At 33.6% G+C, this 16,192-nt stretch overlaps 1 protein-coding gene and 1 long non-coding RNA gene across 3 annotated transcripts in view; both read left to right on the plus strand.

The window, feature by feature from the left end:
• Positions 1-16,192, plus strand: part of LOC119767059 (gonadotropin-releasing hormone II receptor-like) — a 136,594-nt gene that overhangs the window by 95,504 nt on the left and 24,898 nt on the right. The window lies entirely within an intron of this gene.
• On the plus strand, positions 8,822-9,334 carry LOC119767062. The gene is made up of 2 exons (XR_005277304.1): positions 8,822-9,003; positions 9,108-9,334. It is a non-coding gene; the product is annotated as an uncharacterized LOC119767062 (long non-coding RNA).

The following is a 16,192-nucleotide window of genomic DNA, read 5'->3' on the forward strand; positions in this document are numbered from 1 at the left end:
CCGGGTTCATATTTGGATGTGTGTGTGTGTGTGTGTGTGTGTGCAACCAACCAAACGGGACCACGCGGCCGCTTCTTACAAATTGAGTTGTTTCCATGCATTTTTAGATCTACATTCTATACAGTATGTAAAAAAAGTATTTACACCCCTTGGGCACTATGCACATTTTGTGATGAAACATGTAAACAATTTAATGTTGACATAAACCTAGTACTACGTTTTGTTCAGAAACTCATGCCGAACATTTTGCTGCAAAAAGCTCATGAAAAGATGTTTTCTATAAAAAGTTATATAACAAATACTATTACAAAAATAAAAAAGGTGCAAAGAAAGTTTGTACACCTTTCGAAAAATTAACATAAATAATGTTATTTGTTGACAAATCACCATAAATCCAGTCTCCCAACTCCAAATAGGCATCTTTGACTGATTAAAAAAATTATTTGGATTGAATATAAAGTTTACTAATTACTTAGTATAAAAGTTTATATAACTCTGGAAATTCTAAATAAAACTTTTCTAAACTTAATTTTGCAAACTTTCAATTTAACTAAATGTCAATATATTACCATAGAATTGCTAAATAAACATTCTGGAGTGGGTATAACACCGTTTTGGGGGTCTTTGTATCGCTATAATAGATTTTTCGTTGGAATTTCGTACCAACCCGGAATTACGTCGTCGGAAAATCCGCCGGCATTCGAACCGGTCCACAATTAACAAGTCAACCTATGTGGCATCGGAAGGGGCATAAAATTTCCGATCTTTTGATACCAAGACATCTAGGTTTTCTATAAAACCCACGTTTTTAAATACCTAGGCAAAAACGTTGTTATGGTTTCGTTAGAGCAATCTGCCAAAAATGTATGGGATTTCGTAATTTTTGTTCTCGTGGATCAAAATTACTTTTTGCCCAGGTATTTAAAAACGTGGGTTTTATAGAAAACCTAGCCCAAGTAGCACTCATAACTTGTCGACTGTTGAATAATAGTTAGACAATTGTTTTTGATAAACATACGAGAAAAAATCTGAACATAACTTAAATAACAGTTTTTTTCACTGCTTGTATAACTAACTTGTGTAACTATCGTGTTTTGTGCCACAAAAGTGTTAAAACACAGTCAACTTCACTCTTTTCCAACAAAACACAACATATGAAAAATTCTCACCTATTTGGAGGGTTCCATCCAATTTGCTGATTTACACTGTTTAAACAACTTATTTTGGAACACCTTCGATAGAAACTTGCTTGCTCACTTCCGTTTGAGGTATTTATCACTTGATTTCAGCCGAAAACGCTTTTTATGAGCTGTAATTAAACGTCAAAATCCTGATATGCCATGATGCTGTTCCCTCATCTGCATTGTTTTCCTCGAAAATAGTTTGTTGAATAAGAATAATGTTGCACTGTTTGTTTCACTGTTTATCTAACATTGTCATGTGACGGCATCTTCTGAAAAATGGGCGTGGCCAACCATTCTATAAATAACCTTAGGTTTTCTCGCTTTGTTACACAAATGTTATCGGAGAACAGGTTATATAACTGATATTCAACAAACATATTCAACTTGACATTGTGTGTTGTTAGGTGGTGTAAATTTGTACGTGAGGTATTTAGAGTTTCAATAATGTTTATTTATCGAAGATTGCAATAATTTTAATTGTTAACCGATTATTTATAAAAATATCGCCGGTAAAAGCTACAAAAAATATCAGCTTACGGAATTCATGATAGAGAAAACAACAAATTAAAATCACACCAATTTTCAATGTTACTCCGTGGTACGGTAATCGAAATGACAGTTGAAACGGTTTGTTATAACAAAGTTACATAATGGAGTTATAAAAACTGACTTGAAACAAACTTATATAACTTTATTTCCAATGACAGCCTTTTCTGGAGTTAAGTTGTATAGCTCACTGCAGTATAACAAAGTTGACAGCAGCCTTCTTATTGACGTTTAGGCCAGCTTGTTTACTATGAAGCCTCGTGGAGAGATGTGGAAGCGCGCCTGGACCTGCCGTGGAGATAACAACAAATCGTCGAAGTCATCGGATCGAATCTTGGCAAAGACGAAGTTCATCAAAAAAGGAAAATCTAAAAGTTCGCCATGAAAAGGGGATCACATGAATCACAGTTAGAGAGCGCGAAAATATTATTTTATTTTTTTTTTTTTTCATACAATTTCAATTTTTTTCTAAATAAATCGGGCGGAAACAAGCGTACCCAAACAGTCAGAGATACTATTCATATTGGCTTCGTCGTTGATTGAAATTCTGATAAGAACTGTTTGTTTACATGTAAGTTGGGTAACGGTTAGACAACTGTTTTCAATCTATCTTTCCTTTTCAGCGTGTGCTTTGATTTGACAGCACAGCCGTTAACCACGCCCCCTTTTTTTCGTTGAATCTCTTGTAAGCTAGCACAGTGTTGTCAGATACATTTGTACAACTTACTCTGATAACTTGCATCTTATTCTGGCAAGTTATACAACAGAAAAAAGTGCGCTTTTTCCAATGCACAGGAGTTGTAGAACAAGTTGTGGTAACGAGGCCGTTCGGTTATACAACCAGTTAGGAAATACGTTTATCTGACAAAGTGTGTTGCTTGGGAGATGTATGGATATCAAAAGATCGAAAATTTTATGCCCTTTCCGATGCCACATAGGTTAACTTGTGAATTGTGGACCGGTTCAGATACCGGCGGATTTTTCGACGACGTAATTCCAGGTTGGTACGAAATTCCAACGAAAAATCTATTATAGCGATACAAAGACCCCCAAAACGGTGTTATACCCACTCCAAAATGTTTATTTAGCAATTCTATGGTCATATATTGACATTTAGTTAAATTGAAAGTTTGCAAAATTAAGTTTAGATAAGTTTTATATAGAATTTCCAGAGTTATATAAACTTTTATACTAAGTAATTAGTAAACTTTATATTCAATCCAAATATTTTTTTTAATCAGTCAAGGATGCCTATTTGGAGTTGGGAGACTGGATTAATGGTGATTTGTCAACAAATAACTTTATTTATGTTAATTTTTCGAAAGGCGTACAAACTTTTTTTGCACCTTTTTTATTTTTGTAATAGTATTTGTTATATAACTTTTTATAGAAAACATCTTTTCATGAGCTTTTTGCAGCAAAATGTTCGGCATGAGTTTCTGAACAAAACGTAGTACTAGGTTTATGTCAACATTAAATTGTTTACATGTTTCATCACAAAATGTGCATAGTGCCCAAGGGGTGTAAATACTTTTTTTACATACTGTACATGCAAATAACTCGCATAGGCATTTGGAAGGTGTTAGCTCTGCCGAGCTTCGGTGACCCATTTCTACGCTGGCTAGCCGAGCGCGAGGTACTTCAGCTTTATCGACAAGCCCCGCCCTGAAGAACGTTTGCATCAATCGGATTCAAACGTTATTTAGAACTTCCGAACCCTTGTCAAATGGACAAGGACCCAGCGCGTATATAGTTGATAGTAACAGTATTCCTAATTCGAGGCATGGCTCACCAAGTCGCGATGGCCTAGTGGTTAGCATTTTTGCTTACCGATCCAAAGGACGGGGGATCGAACCCCGACTCGAGCAACTTTTGATTTTTCGTTCATGTTCAAGAGTTTCAAGATTTATATTTCCTATATTTTCTCGTTGGGAGCAGATGGGCATCGAACCCAGGACCATTCGCTTACAAAGCGAACACCGTAACCAGTCAGCCACGGCCGCTCAAAAAAAAAACCGGGTTCATATTCGGATGCTCTAAAAGGTGCTCTATAACTTTCCCGAAGAGAGTATGGTGCTAGATTGTCCCTGAAAAAAGATACAGCGTCCTCAAAACTCGTCTAAAACGTGATTTTCGAGCAAAAAACACATTTAAGACGAGTTTTGAACACGCTGTATCTTTGATAAGAGCAAGTTAGCACCATACTCTCTTCGGGTAAGTTGTAGAGCACCCGAATATGAATCCGGTTTTAGTACAGCGTGAAACATGGATTTTATAAATATCAAAATCCAAAAAAAATGTTTTTCTCATACAAATTTATATGGAAAATTGAATCGCTTTGCGCAAAGTGAGGACTAAACCAACCGTCCCAAACTTTGGGGAGTTGTTTAGGACCCCAAAAGGAACTAAAAAGTGGCTGTGCTCGTTAAATTTGGACAACTTTATTTTTTTCCATACAAGCATATTACACCCTAAGGGGACATCTTAAGATGACTTAGCCGAAAATATCTCGTTCATACAACAAATCATGTCATTTTAGCAGCTGTCTAAAGTTGAGTTAGGGGAAGGTGGGGCAAGACGACCATATGGGGCAATAGGGTGTAATATCAAAATCGATTTTCCAACACAACAATTTTTCAGTTCATTTTGGGGTCCTAAACAACTCCCCAAAGTTTGGGAACGATTGGTTTGTCCTCACTTTGCGCAAAGCGATTCAATTTTCCATATAAATTTGAATGGGAAAAACCATTTTTTTGGATTTTGATATTTATAAAATCCATGTTTCACGCTGTACGCAAACCGGCTTCATATTCGGATGCTCTAAAAGGTGCTCTACAACTTTCCCGAAGAGAGTATGGTGCTAGCTTGTCCCTGAAAATAGATACAGCGTCCTCAAAACTCGTCTAAAATGTGATTTTTGAGCAAAAAACACGTTTTAGACGAGTTTTGAACACACTGTATCTTTTTTTAGGAGCAAGTTGGCACCATACTATCTTCAGAAAAGTTGTAGAGCACCTGCCAGAGCATGAGAATATGAATCCGATTTTAGTACAGCGTGAAACGTGGATTTTATAAATATCAAAATCCAAAAAAATAGTTTTTCTCATAAAAATTTATATAGAAAATTGAATCGCTTTGCGCAAAGTGAGGACTAAACCAATCGTTCCCAAACTTTGGGAAGTTGTTTAGGACCCCAAAAGGAACTAAAAAGTGGTTGTGCTCGATAAATTTGAACAACTTAATTTTTTCCATACAACCATATTACAATAGGGTGGTCCAAATCCGGACTTTTTTGGGGCTACCCCCTGAAATCAAAGATTGTCCCATCACTAAGCTGAATTCCAAATTTGAGCTCATTCTGACCACGGGAACCCAATCCAATCGCTTAAAGTTTGTATGGGAAAAATCGTCAAAATGTATGGAGAAAAGCAACTGTTTTACTTTTTGACCTGTGGAAAGCGCCATAATTATCCGATTCTTACCATTTCTCAAATGTAGAACCTTCATTAAATTTAGAACAAGTTTTCCGAAGACACCATATTTTTAGGATTTTTTCCCGCTAAGTTATTAGCGCCCAAAACTGACCATTTTTGCGCGGCCAGCTGTAAGGGGCTACCTAACAACGATGTTTATTTCGAATTCGTACACGCACGTGCTCTCTCTCAGGTTCAAACTCTCTCACGAGTTCGCTTGCCTGCCTGGCTGCCTGCCTGCCTGCTTACCAACAACCGCGCGCTGTTTCTCTGCTTGGACTTTTGTCGTCGTCGTCGTTTTCGTTTGCTATCCGTTGCGCTGCGTTTTTGGCATGTTTATTATCATTTTCAACTAAAATAGTAGGAATTTATATGCTAAATATATCTCAAAACAAACCTGCTATTTCAGTTGAAAATGATAATAAACATTAGACTGGCTCGTCGTTATATGGAAAATTTTCAAATTGACCAAATCAACCCAGAACAAAGTTTTTTCGGTCCCTTTTGGGCCCCTGAACAACCTCCCAAAATTAGGGAGCGATTGGTTCAGCCCACACTTTGCGCAAAGCGATTCAATTTTGTATGGGATTTAGTATGGGAAAACCAACTTTTTTGAATTTTGAGTTTTATAATTTTCAGGTTTCACTGAATTTTAAAACCAATACCGTAGGAGTGTAGCCCTGATTGTCCTATAAAACTTTCCCGAAGAAAGTATGGTCCTATCTTTCTTCTGAAAAAAGATATAGCGTTTTCAATAGTTCGATTGGAAAATAAGTTAAGAAAATTATATTTTCTGACAACACTGGCAGTACATTTCCGTAATATGAGTACGACATTTATTTCTAACTCGTTTCAAGTGCATCCTAGGTAAATGGTGTCTTGTGGAAAGTTGTTGTATATGAACAGGGCTATCTTTTAAAAATATTGACGTACAGGGTGACACCACTACAGGGTGTCAACCCAATCCTAACTCTTTCTGTTGCCCATTTAGAGGATTGGTGTATTCGGCAAAGTTGTTGAGAAAGTTATTTAACGTAACTTTTTATCATTAAGGGAACAGAGTGACACTACTATAGGGTGTCAACTCAATCATAACTTTTTCTGTTGGCTATTTGGAGCATTGATGTGGTCGGCAAAGTTGTAGAAAAACTTTTTTTATGTGTCCTCCAACAATGAGTGACGTGGTGACACTACAACAGGAGTAAGGGGGAGGTTACTCAACACAACAAATTCCCAAGATGTTCTTTTAACACTGGAATGCCCAACGCATGTCCAACTTACACGGACGCCCAAGCCTCCCAAAAAAGGTGGAACGGTAACTTCAACTAGCTGGTTCTCGGGCCTAACTCAACCAATCAAGATGATTCTTCTTTCCAGTGATTTGTTAGGATGTCTAGATGATTCTAGAACTTTGCAGAAATTAATTTGAACAAATCTGTAATTTATGCGACCGAAAACATCGTTCCACCTTTTTTAAAAAGACTGCCTCCGCGAAATTTTCGGCGAATTTTTTTTTTACAGGCGAAAAAAAAAGTTGGGACGATGTTTTTGATCGCAAAAATTACAGATTTGATCAAATTAAGTTCTGCAAAGTTCTAGAATCATCTAGACATCCTAACAAATCACTGGAAAGAAGAATCATCTTGATTGGTTGAGTTAGACCCGAGAACCAGCGAGTTAAAGTTACCGTTCCAACTTTTTTGGAGCCTTGGGCGTTGGAATGTTAAAATATTGATTTTTGCAGCAAAAGTACATAGATATTAATTTTATTTTCTCCAAGCTACATACATTTATTTCGATGTTTTAGCATAACTCTTGTTCCGTCATAAGCCCAAGCTGAACCTCCTTCCATCAGCAATTTTCCCAGGTTTTGGATTCCCTGGGAAACGGGAAACATAAATTTAATTCCCGTCAATTCCCGGGATATCAGGTTATTTTTTAAATTGCCATGAAAACTATTTTTTAGTACATATGTTTTTAAACCTTAAAATCATAGAATTAGTTTATTGTCATGAACTGGTGAGAGTCTAGACTACAATCTTAAAGGGGAAAGCAGTTGGTAATTTAAATGTTCTTTGTTATGCTTTACCCGAGCATGCACGCAAACGAGAAATCCGTGAGGCTGGCCCTCCCAATTTGAGCTGTGTGGAACAACGCTGAAATCGCACGGAAATCCCTCCCGACTTCAACGGTCTCGAAAATTCACGCACACCATCACAGGAAAATGTCGAAATGTTTCAATTTCATTGACCAAGAACGTAAACACTCGAAGCGCAGTTGTATCTCACACGTCAGTGCTGTGCACAAGTATGCGTGCTTCATTTGTATTGCCGATCAGCACAAATTCACTTAGCAGTGTGGTGCAGGAGTGACATGACTCAAACAGCTTTAACAATTGAAGAATTTACAGTTTTCCTTAATTGTTATGTCAAAATGTCAAAATGTCAAAATGTCAAAATGTCAAAATGTCAAAATGTCAAAATGTCAAAATGTCAAAATGTCAAAATGTCAAAATGTCAAAATGTCAAAATGTCAAAATGTCAAAATGTCAAAATGTCAAAATGTCAAAATGTCAAAATGTCAAAATGTCAAAATGTCAAAATGTTAAATTGTCAAATTGTCAAATTGTCAAATTGTCAAATTGTCAAATTGTCAAATTGTCAAATTGTCAAATTGTCAAATTGTCAAATTGTCAAATTGTCAAATTGTCAAATTGTCAAATTGTCAAATTGTCAAATTGTCAAATTGTCAAATTGTCAAATTGTCAAATTGTCAAATTGTCAAATTGTCAAATTGTCAAATTGTCAAATTGTCAAATTGTCAAATTGTCAAATTGTCAAATTGTCAAATTGTCAAAATGTCAAAATGTCAGACAATTTGACATTTTACATTTTTACATTTTACATTTTACATTTTACATTTTACATTTTACATTTTACATTTTACATTTTTACATTTTTACATTTTACATTTACATTTTACATTTTACATTTTACATTTTACATTTTACATTTTTACATTTTTACATTTTTACATTTTTACATTTTTACATTTTACATTTTACATTTTTACATTTTTACATTTTACATTTTACATTTTTACATTTTTACATTTTACATTTTACATTTTTACATTTTTACATTTTTACATTTTACATTTTTACATTTTTACATTTTACATTTTACATTTTACATTTTACATTTTACATTTTACATTTTACATTTTTACATTTTACATTTTTACATTTTTACATTTTTACATTTTTACATTTTTACATTTTTACATTTTTACATTTTTACATTTTTACATTTTTACATTTTTACATTTTTACATTTTTACATTTTTACATTTTTACATTTTTACATTTTTACATTTTTACATTTTTAAATTTTGACGTTATGACATAATCCAGTAAATTCAGTTTTCAGTTTTTTTTGTTATACAATATTATACATTATTTTTATAAAACATCATTAATAATTTATTTTACGATTTTGTAATTTTCATTTTAACAAAAAATTTCAACAATTAAATTGTAATTACGTAGTTTAAGGCATGACCCATATCTAACTAAAAAGTATCCGTGGTGTAGGTACTGCCCCTTGTCAAAACTATATATTCACTAACACTCACACACACTCATAGCAGCCGTCGCTGTCACTTTGTCGGGCCGGTCGGGCCAAATCAATCGTTTTCCAGTTTTGCTTTCGAGAGGTTTTTTTTTCTTCGGCGGACATTAAACGGTTAATTTTGAAGAAATTAAACTGGAGCTCGGGAAAATAATATGACTTGTCGAACAGGTAAGCGAACATTTTCGTTTTGAGATAAAAACCAGCCACATTTCTGAGTTTCAGGTGGAAGTCATGAAACTTATTGTTTTCTTGTTTTTTTTTTTGTTTTGCAGGTTGCAGGTTCATTTGCCGGTTGCAGGAAACTTCGTGTGGAAAAATTAAGTCCAGAAATCACGGATTTGGCCATGACTTTGAGCCAGTTCCTGATCAAGAACGGTGGTGGGCAAATGGCTGAACCGTGGCAACAACGGTCGAAAATCATTTCCGGGCGTGATTGGAAAAGGCGCAACGATTTGTAAATGAGTCAGTTGAAGTTCATTAATAAAAAACCTAACTAAAATCAACTGTTTTTTCTGAGAAAAAAAAGAACAAGAGTAAGAAGTAGAACATTCTTGGTACACGCATACACACGCAAAAAAAACTTGCTCACCAATACTACCACAACAAACGGGACCAAATAAACACCAACACAAATAAAAAAAACCTTTCAATGTGTGAGTGTTTTCGTGTTTTCAAGCTTGAAATAATTCATGCGGTTTTCCCTCACAAGCTTTGTGCGTGATTTCTCGCCTGTCCGTGCGCGGAAGGATTTCTCGCTCGTTTCGGGAGGGATTCCGCACAAATTTCCACCGATCTCGGTTGCGTGTGGGTAAATAACAAGGGAAATGCGTAATAATACCTTTCTCTGGTATCAATACCGAATTTTGGTATTCCTGGACCCTTTAAAATTTGTCTTAAGGATTATGCAAGAGCAAAATGTGGTATCATACCAATTTAAGGTATTGTTTTGATATTGCAAAATTGCAGAATTTGTCAATGGTCGAACACCACATATTGATATTCTTTTGGTATTACAGTGTTTTATCAAATTCCTCTGAAACTATGGGAAAATGTTGACCAATTTTGACAAAATAATTAATTTTGCGCCAAAATTATGTCTCAAAGCGAATGCTTTAATTGAAAACCGGAAATTTCAAACTTGATTTTAAACATTTTTGATATACCCCCTATAGAAATGACTTGAAATTGTGGAAAATTTTCTAAGTCAGGATGGCACATTTTGGTATTATTTTGATATTTTAGTGTTTTATCAAATTCCTCTCAAACTATGGGAAAATTTTGACCAATTTTGACAAAATAATTAATTTTGCACTAAAATCATGTCTCAAAGCGAATGCTTTCATTCAAAACCGGAAATTTCAAACTTGATTTTAAACATTTTTGATATACCCCCTATAGAAATGACTTGAAATTGTGGAAAATTTTCTAAGTCAGGATGGCACATTTTGGTATTATTTTGATATTTTAGTGTTTTATCAAATTCTTCTGAAACTATGGGAAAATTTTGACCAATTTTGACAAAATAATTAATTTTGCGCTAAAATCATGTCTCAAAGCGAATGCTTTCATTCAAAACCGGAAATTTCAAACTTTATTTTAAACATTTTTGATATACCCCCTATAGAAATGACTTGAAATTGTGGAAAATTTTCTAAGTCAGGATGGCACATTTTGGTATTATTTTGGTATTAAAGTGTTTTATCAAATTCCTCTGAAACTATGGGAAAATTTTGACTAATTTTGACAAAATAATTAATTTTGCGCTAAAATCATGTCTCAAAGCGAATGCTTTTATTCAAAACCGGAAATTTCAAACTTTATTTTAAACATTTTTGATATACCCCCCAGGCCTGCAAAATGTTTCCAACCCAGCGTACACATGAAGCAAACCAAAATGTCAGTTCACTGCTAGCATCTGACTGTAAGCCTACTGTGTCCGTTCAACCACTGCCGCCTGACTCGTGCCGGTCGGCTGCTGGAGAATGAGGGACGTGAAAAAATGAGCTACACTCACTCAATTCGTGTCGTATGACTGACTCGTAAAATCCTCTCTAAACACTATTTTGACTATTTTTAAACAATTGAATGTTTCTAGACTGTGCAAAACACTTAAAACAACCATAAGTTATATTCAAAATTACATTTCCACGCATAAATACCAACTTTTTGTGTAAAAACTTGTTTCTTTATGTGTGTGCGTGCAACGTCGAATGAGCGTTGGTCGACTACTGCCTCGCATTGCAGCTGCTCAGTGAGCTAGGGCACTCACGACAGAGTTGGGTTTGTTTATGTCACGGTTTTGCGGTTCAGTGAATGGATCTGAAAAAATCGTGTATGCGTCGCCGATTTTCGCGTCAGGACCCCTGACATTTTCAGCTCTGATACCCCCTACAGAAATGACTTGAAATTGTGGAAAATTTTCTAAGTCAGGATGGCACATTTTGGTATTATTTGAATATTGAAAGGTTTCATCAATTTTCTCTGAAACTATGGGAAATTTGTTAAAAAAATTTACGAGTTAATTAATTTTGCGCTAAAATGACTTGAAACCAAAAAATGTTAAAGATGATTTTAAAAATTAGTGTGATATACCCACTAATATTTTTTTCAAAAACGTTGAAATATCTCTAAGTCGGGATAACCAAATACTTTGAATAACGAGTCAATCGACAGATTAATGAATTTTGGTGAATTTCAATTCAGTTTCATTTTAATAATACTTATTTTTCAATCTTGTTATTTTTCAGAAGCTTCAAGAACTTCAAGCACAGGCCGTTCATCAATGACAAATGCATTCGGTGTGGTGAAGAATATCACTAATAACAACATGGAATCATCAGGTGAGTAGATTTTGCTGTTGCATATGAATAATTTCCGTTTTTTCACTAACTGCAACTGCTGCACTAAAAATGGTATGAAAATAACAAATTTTGGTATTACTTGTTCAAATACCAGCGACCATAATGTGCTCTTGGTTGCCCAGTAATAGATGGTAAAATACCATGAAATCATACCAAAATCATGTATGTGGAAGACCACAGAAATACCAAAATATGATTTTCCAAGGGCGCGGGAATACCTAAAAATTAAACCATGGCAATACCAAGTTTTGGTATTCAAGCAATGTTCAAAAATTCAGAAGACCTCAACTTGGTATTGAAATGGTTTTATTTTGAGGTATTATTTTACCCTTGGAATAACATGGTTTGGTATTGTTGTGCCCTTACACATACAAGATTTTGGTATGATTTCATGGTATTTTACCATCTATTACTGGGCAACCAAGGGCACATTTTGGTCGCTGTTATTTGCCCAAGTAATACCAAAACTTGGTATTCCCGTGTTATTTACCCCTGCTCGGGTAGATTTTTAATCAACTGCAATTCTTTATAAAATGTGTTTCAGTTTAAATAAGTAAATAGAAGCTTATACAAAATATGTATTTTATAAGGTATGAGAAAAAGAAAAAAAATGAAACAATGAAAATTACATCCAGTCATTGTTACATTTTTGATAAGTTTAGAATTTTGGCTTTTTAAAACTTATATTTTTAATATTATCGTTTATCTCCATTTAAGTCCGCCTTTTGGTGCAAATCAGAACTACAATATAAGTTGGAATAGTAGATTTTATAGCATTATTTGGTGTACTAGTTTTGTTGTTTTGTTGTTATGTTTAATTTTAGCCAAATCAATCAGAAATATAAAAACACTGTGCAAAAATGTGGATTCAACATTTTCCCCAAAACGATACATTTGCCCCAATTCACAGAAGATGATTGCACCGAAGAAAAATGGTTAACTATGAAAATTTATTTTTAATAAAAATAACATTAATTACCGTAAATTATAACCTAACATTTTAACAATGCATAAAATAACACAGAAATTTCTTTTTAATTCGTACTCTAAACGAACGCTCTAGAAAAACTAATCAATTACTCAGTATTCAACTGTTCCACTATTTTCACAACAAAATGTGAATTTCCTGACCAAAACAAGTATTTTTTCAATTTCCGGAAAACCGGAACAAAATATAAATTTTCCCGGGATTCGGGAATTTCCAGTTTTTCAAAATTTCCCGGTCATTCTGTCTCGGAAAATCTGAGGAATGACACACTAGCTGATTAATTCAAAGTGAGGAACAGAGTTTACTGGTATTAAATGGATTAAGTAAGTCAACTAAGGAGAAAATTATCTGATAAATGAGCATAATTATCCCAAAATTTAGTGAAGTTTGATGAAACTTGTTTGAATGCCTTTGATATAAAAGTAAGCCCAATCTCAAAACGAAATTAGATCAAATGAAACAAAATTGATGCAAAAAAGGTATAATTTTTAACATTAGATCGATTCTTAGCGAAGCTACACTAAAAAGTAACTTTATGCAATTTTCAATACGATTTTTTAAATTAGAGATTTATATTGTATTATGATTTAAAAATGGCTATGTTCTTTAAATATGTTTTCTTACCTGAAACGCAAAAAATATTGACCAAATAAGGACTGCAAGCCATTGAATGGGAGATGAGTTTTTTCATAAATCTGCTCCTTTCGTTGTCCCGTCACGTAAAGAAATGGCTGGCAAAAAACTCAAATTTCAACTAATTCGTTCAGTTCATGGAGCATAAAAATCGTTTTACAATTTTTGATAATGTGTAGAAGAGCAAAATAAAAATAATATATGCTGGCAAAACTGTGGCGATTATTTTGGAGTGCCTTTTGAAATTCCAGTTTTACGATGTTGTCCCATCACGCCACTTTTTTTTATTCAGGGGTAATTTCCGCCAACTCACACAGCAGTTGCCCCAACCCCTCTTCGATTTGCGTGAAACTTTGTCCTAAGGGGTAACTTTTGTCCCTGATCACGAATCCGAGGTCCGTTTTTTGATATCTCGTGACGGAGGGACGGAACGACCCCTTTTCATTTTTGAACATTGTTTGCTCTACAATTTTGTAGAACATTGTTACGTTAAAATTAACCCTGCAAAGTTAGTAAAAACACGAAATTCTAAAATAAAAATTTTTGTTCTAAATGGAAAAATTACCCTTCGAAAAGTACATTAAATTCCCTTTAAATGACATGTTCCAAAAATGTTTACAGTTAAATAACGGAAAATGGCAGAGTTTTTTAAAACTTTTTCATTGTTTTTTCGATGAATAATACGTTTTTTGAAGTTCTGAGTAAGCTATCAAATCTGGCGTACAAGTTTACATAATAGTCTCTTTGACATCAAATTTCTATCTCATCACCGTTTCAGGCTGAAAATTATTGAAAACACCACTTTTTTAGCAAGTTCAAAAATGGAAGGGATCGTACCGTCCCTCCGTCATGAGATATCGAATAACGGACCTCGGATTCGTTATCAAGGACAAAAGTTACCCCTTAGGACAAAGTTTCACGCAAATCAAAGAGGGGTCGGGGCAACTTTTCCCGATTTCGTGTGAGTTGGTAGAGAATTACCCTCAGGAGAAGCACAAGTACAGTATTGTTCATTCTACATAAAATTAATTTTTAGGAAAATTAATTATCTTTCCAAATATGTAAAAACATTTGGGGGTTTCTTCTTTTATTTTGCAACTACAGCCAATACGCTGAAACAAACTTTGTTCGCTTAGGGGCAAAAGTGCGGGGAACCCACAAGACTTTTAAAAAAGAATGGAATTTTTGAGATGTTTGGAAAGAGATCCAATGTCACCCACACTGATTTTATCAAAACAAGTAGTTTTAAAACATGTTCGGATTACTCTTTCAAAACAAGTAGATATGTCAATGGCATCAATTCAAACATATTTTATAATTCTATTTTGTTCATTATTGCAGAGTTGTTTAGCCGAAAAAAATGTATGATTTGAAATGCATTTAAAACAAGTTGTGTTAAAATGAAATTAAAATGAATAACTCGTGATGGATTCTAGCAAGTTTTTCATGAATATTTTAATTTTAATTTAACTTTAAAATTTTATAGAACAATATGACATTTTTATTCGAAGTTTTTCATTCATCTTCCCTTTAAAATTGCCTTCGAAAATCAGGAACTTGATAATTTTTCAAAATGGTTCCAAATTTTTGATGTTATTATAGTTTCAACAGTTTAAACACTGCAAAATCCATTTTTATTCGATTACACATTTGAGCAAATTTTAAAACCTTTTGGAAATAGTGATTTTTTGCAGCCCACAACTTTTAAACTTAACAATTTGTTTTCCACAACAACATTTTTGGAATGTTTGAAAATATTTGAAAAAAAGGCTTGATATACTAAATTGATAGATATTCCCCTAATGTTTGGTTTACCTTGGCAATGATCAATGGAGGGAATAAAACAAATTTGAAAATTCAAGCCAAACTTAAATAAATGTAAACTTTTTATTTTGCTTAAGGCTCTGAAAGGCATCATTCCCGATCGGCCATTTGGAGGCCATGTTTGTTTAAGAAATACTTTCAAATCTTGATTCAGAATGTTTCAATCAAATAATGGTTTGCTTTGTGTTGTTTATAGAAGCAATTTACATAAAGTGATTATTTTTTCATTTCAATTTACTATTTCTAGACTCTGAATTCAGAACCATCATTGACAGTCATTGCTCCAACAGTAAAAGACACCATCTACCACCTTAATATGGCTAGAACTATGGAACAATTTTGAGTAATTTTATTAAGGACAGTATTCTAGTCATAAAATAAATTGCAAACGGATTATTCATTTATTGATATCCCGCCCAAGGTAATTTTCTATTTGCGTGTAGCGAAATATTTTATTTTTGTAATATTGCTAAACATTTACTTAAGAAGGTACTTTCAAACTTAAGTAAAGTTATTGAAGTTTTTTTTTCAAGATCACTATTTTGACTATTTTAAGTATTGTTTTATTTTTTATTACACTTAATTACCATTGCCAATAAATTTATCTCGCCAATACCAAGTTGAGCTATCGAGAATATTTTGTCCTCTGTTATTGGATTTTCTTGAAATAATTTCAAATAACAGAATGATCGATTTTTTAAACAAATCTTTGTTTTTTTATGTTATTAAATTATTATAGAAAAGTATTGTAGCGTACATTATTCCCGACTGTATTGTACTTTCAAGAATCATTGCCAATTTTGAGCCAGGAATATCAGTTTTATAGATTAAACATCTTTTTTTATAAAATCATTTCAACTATGGTTCCCTCGATTTGCAAAAGGAGTACCAAAAGATCTAATTTTAATCCTTTCAATTATGTTCAATTAATCATTCGATCATAATTTAATAATTCTGAGCACAATTAACTGATAAACATAAAATTCACCCATTAAAATTTTAGAGGTTGTTGAGGTACTCTATTTAAAATTAAAATTCTTTAGGGATAGGG

This window comes from Culex quinquefasciatus, chromosome 2, assembly GCF_015732765.1.
Source record: "Culex quinquefasciatus strain JHB chromosome 2, VPISU_Cqui_1.0_pri_paternal, whole genome shotgun sequence".
Classification (NCBI taxonomy): domain Eukaryota; kingdom Metazoa; phylum Arthropoda; class Insecta; order Diptera; family Culicidae; genus Culex; species Culex quinquefasciatus.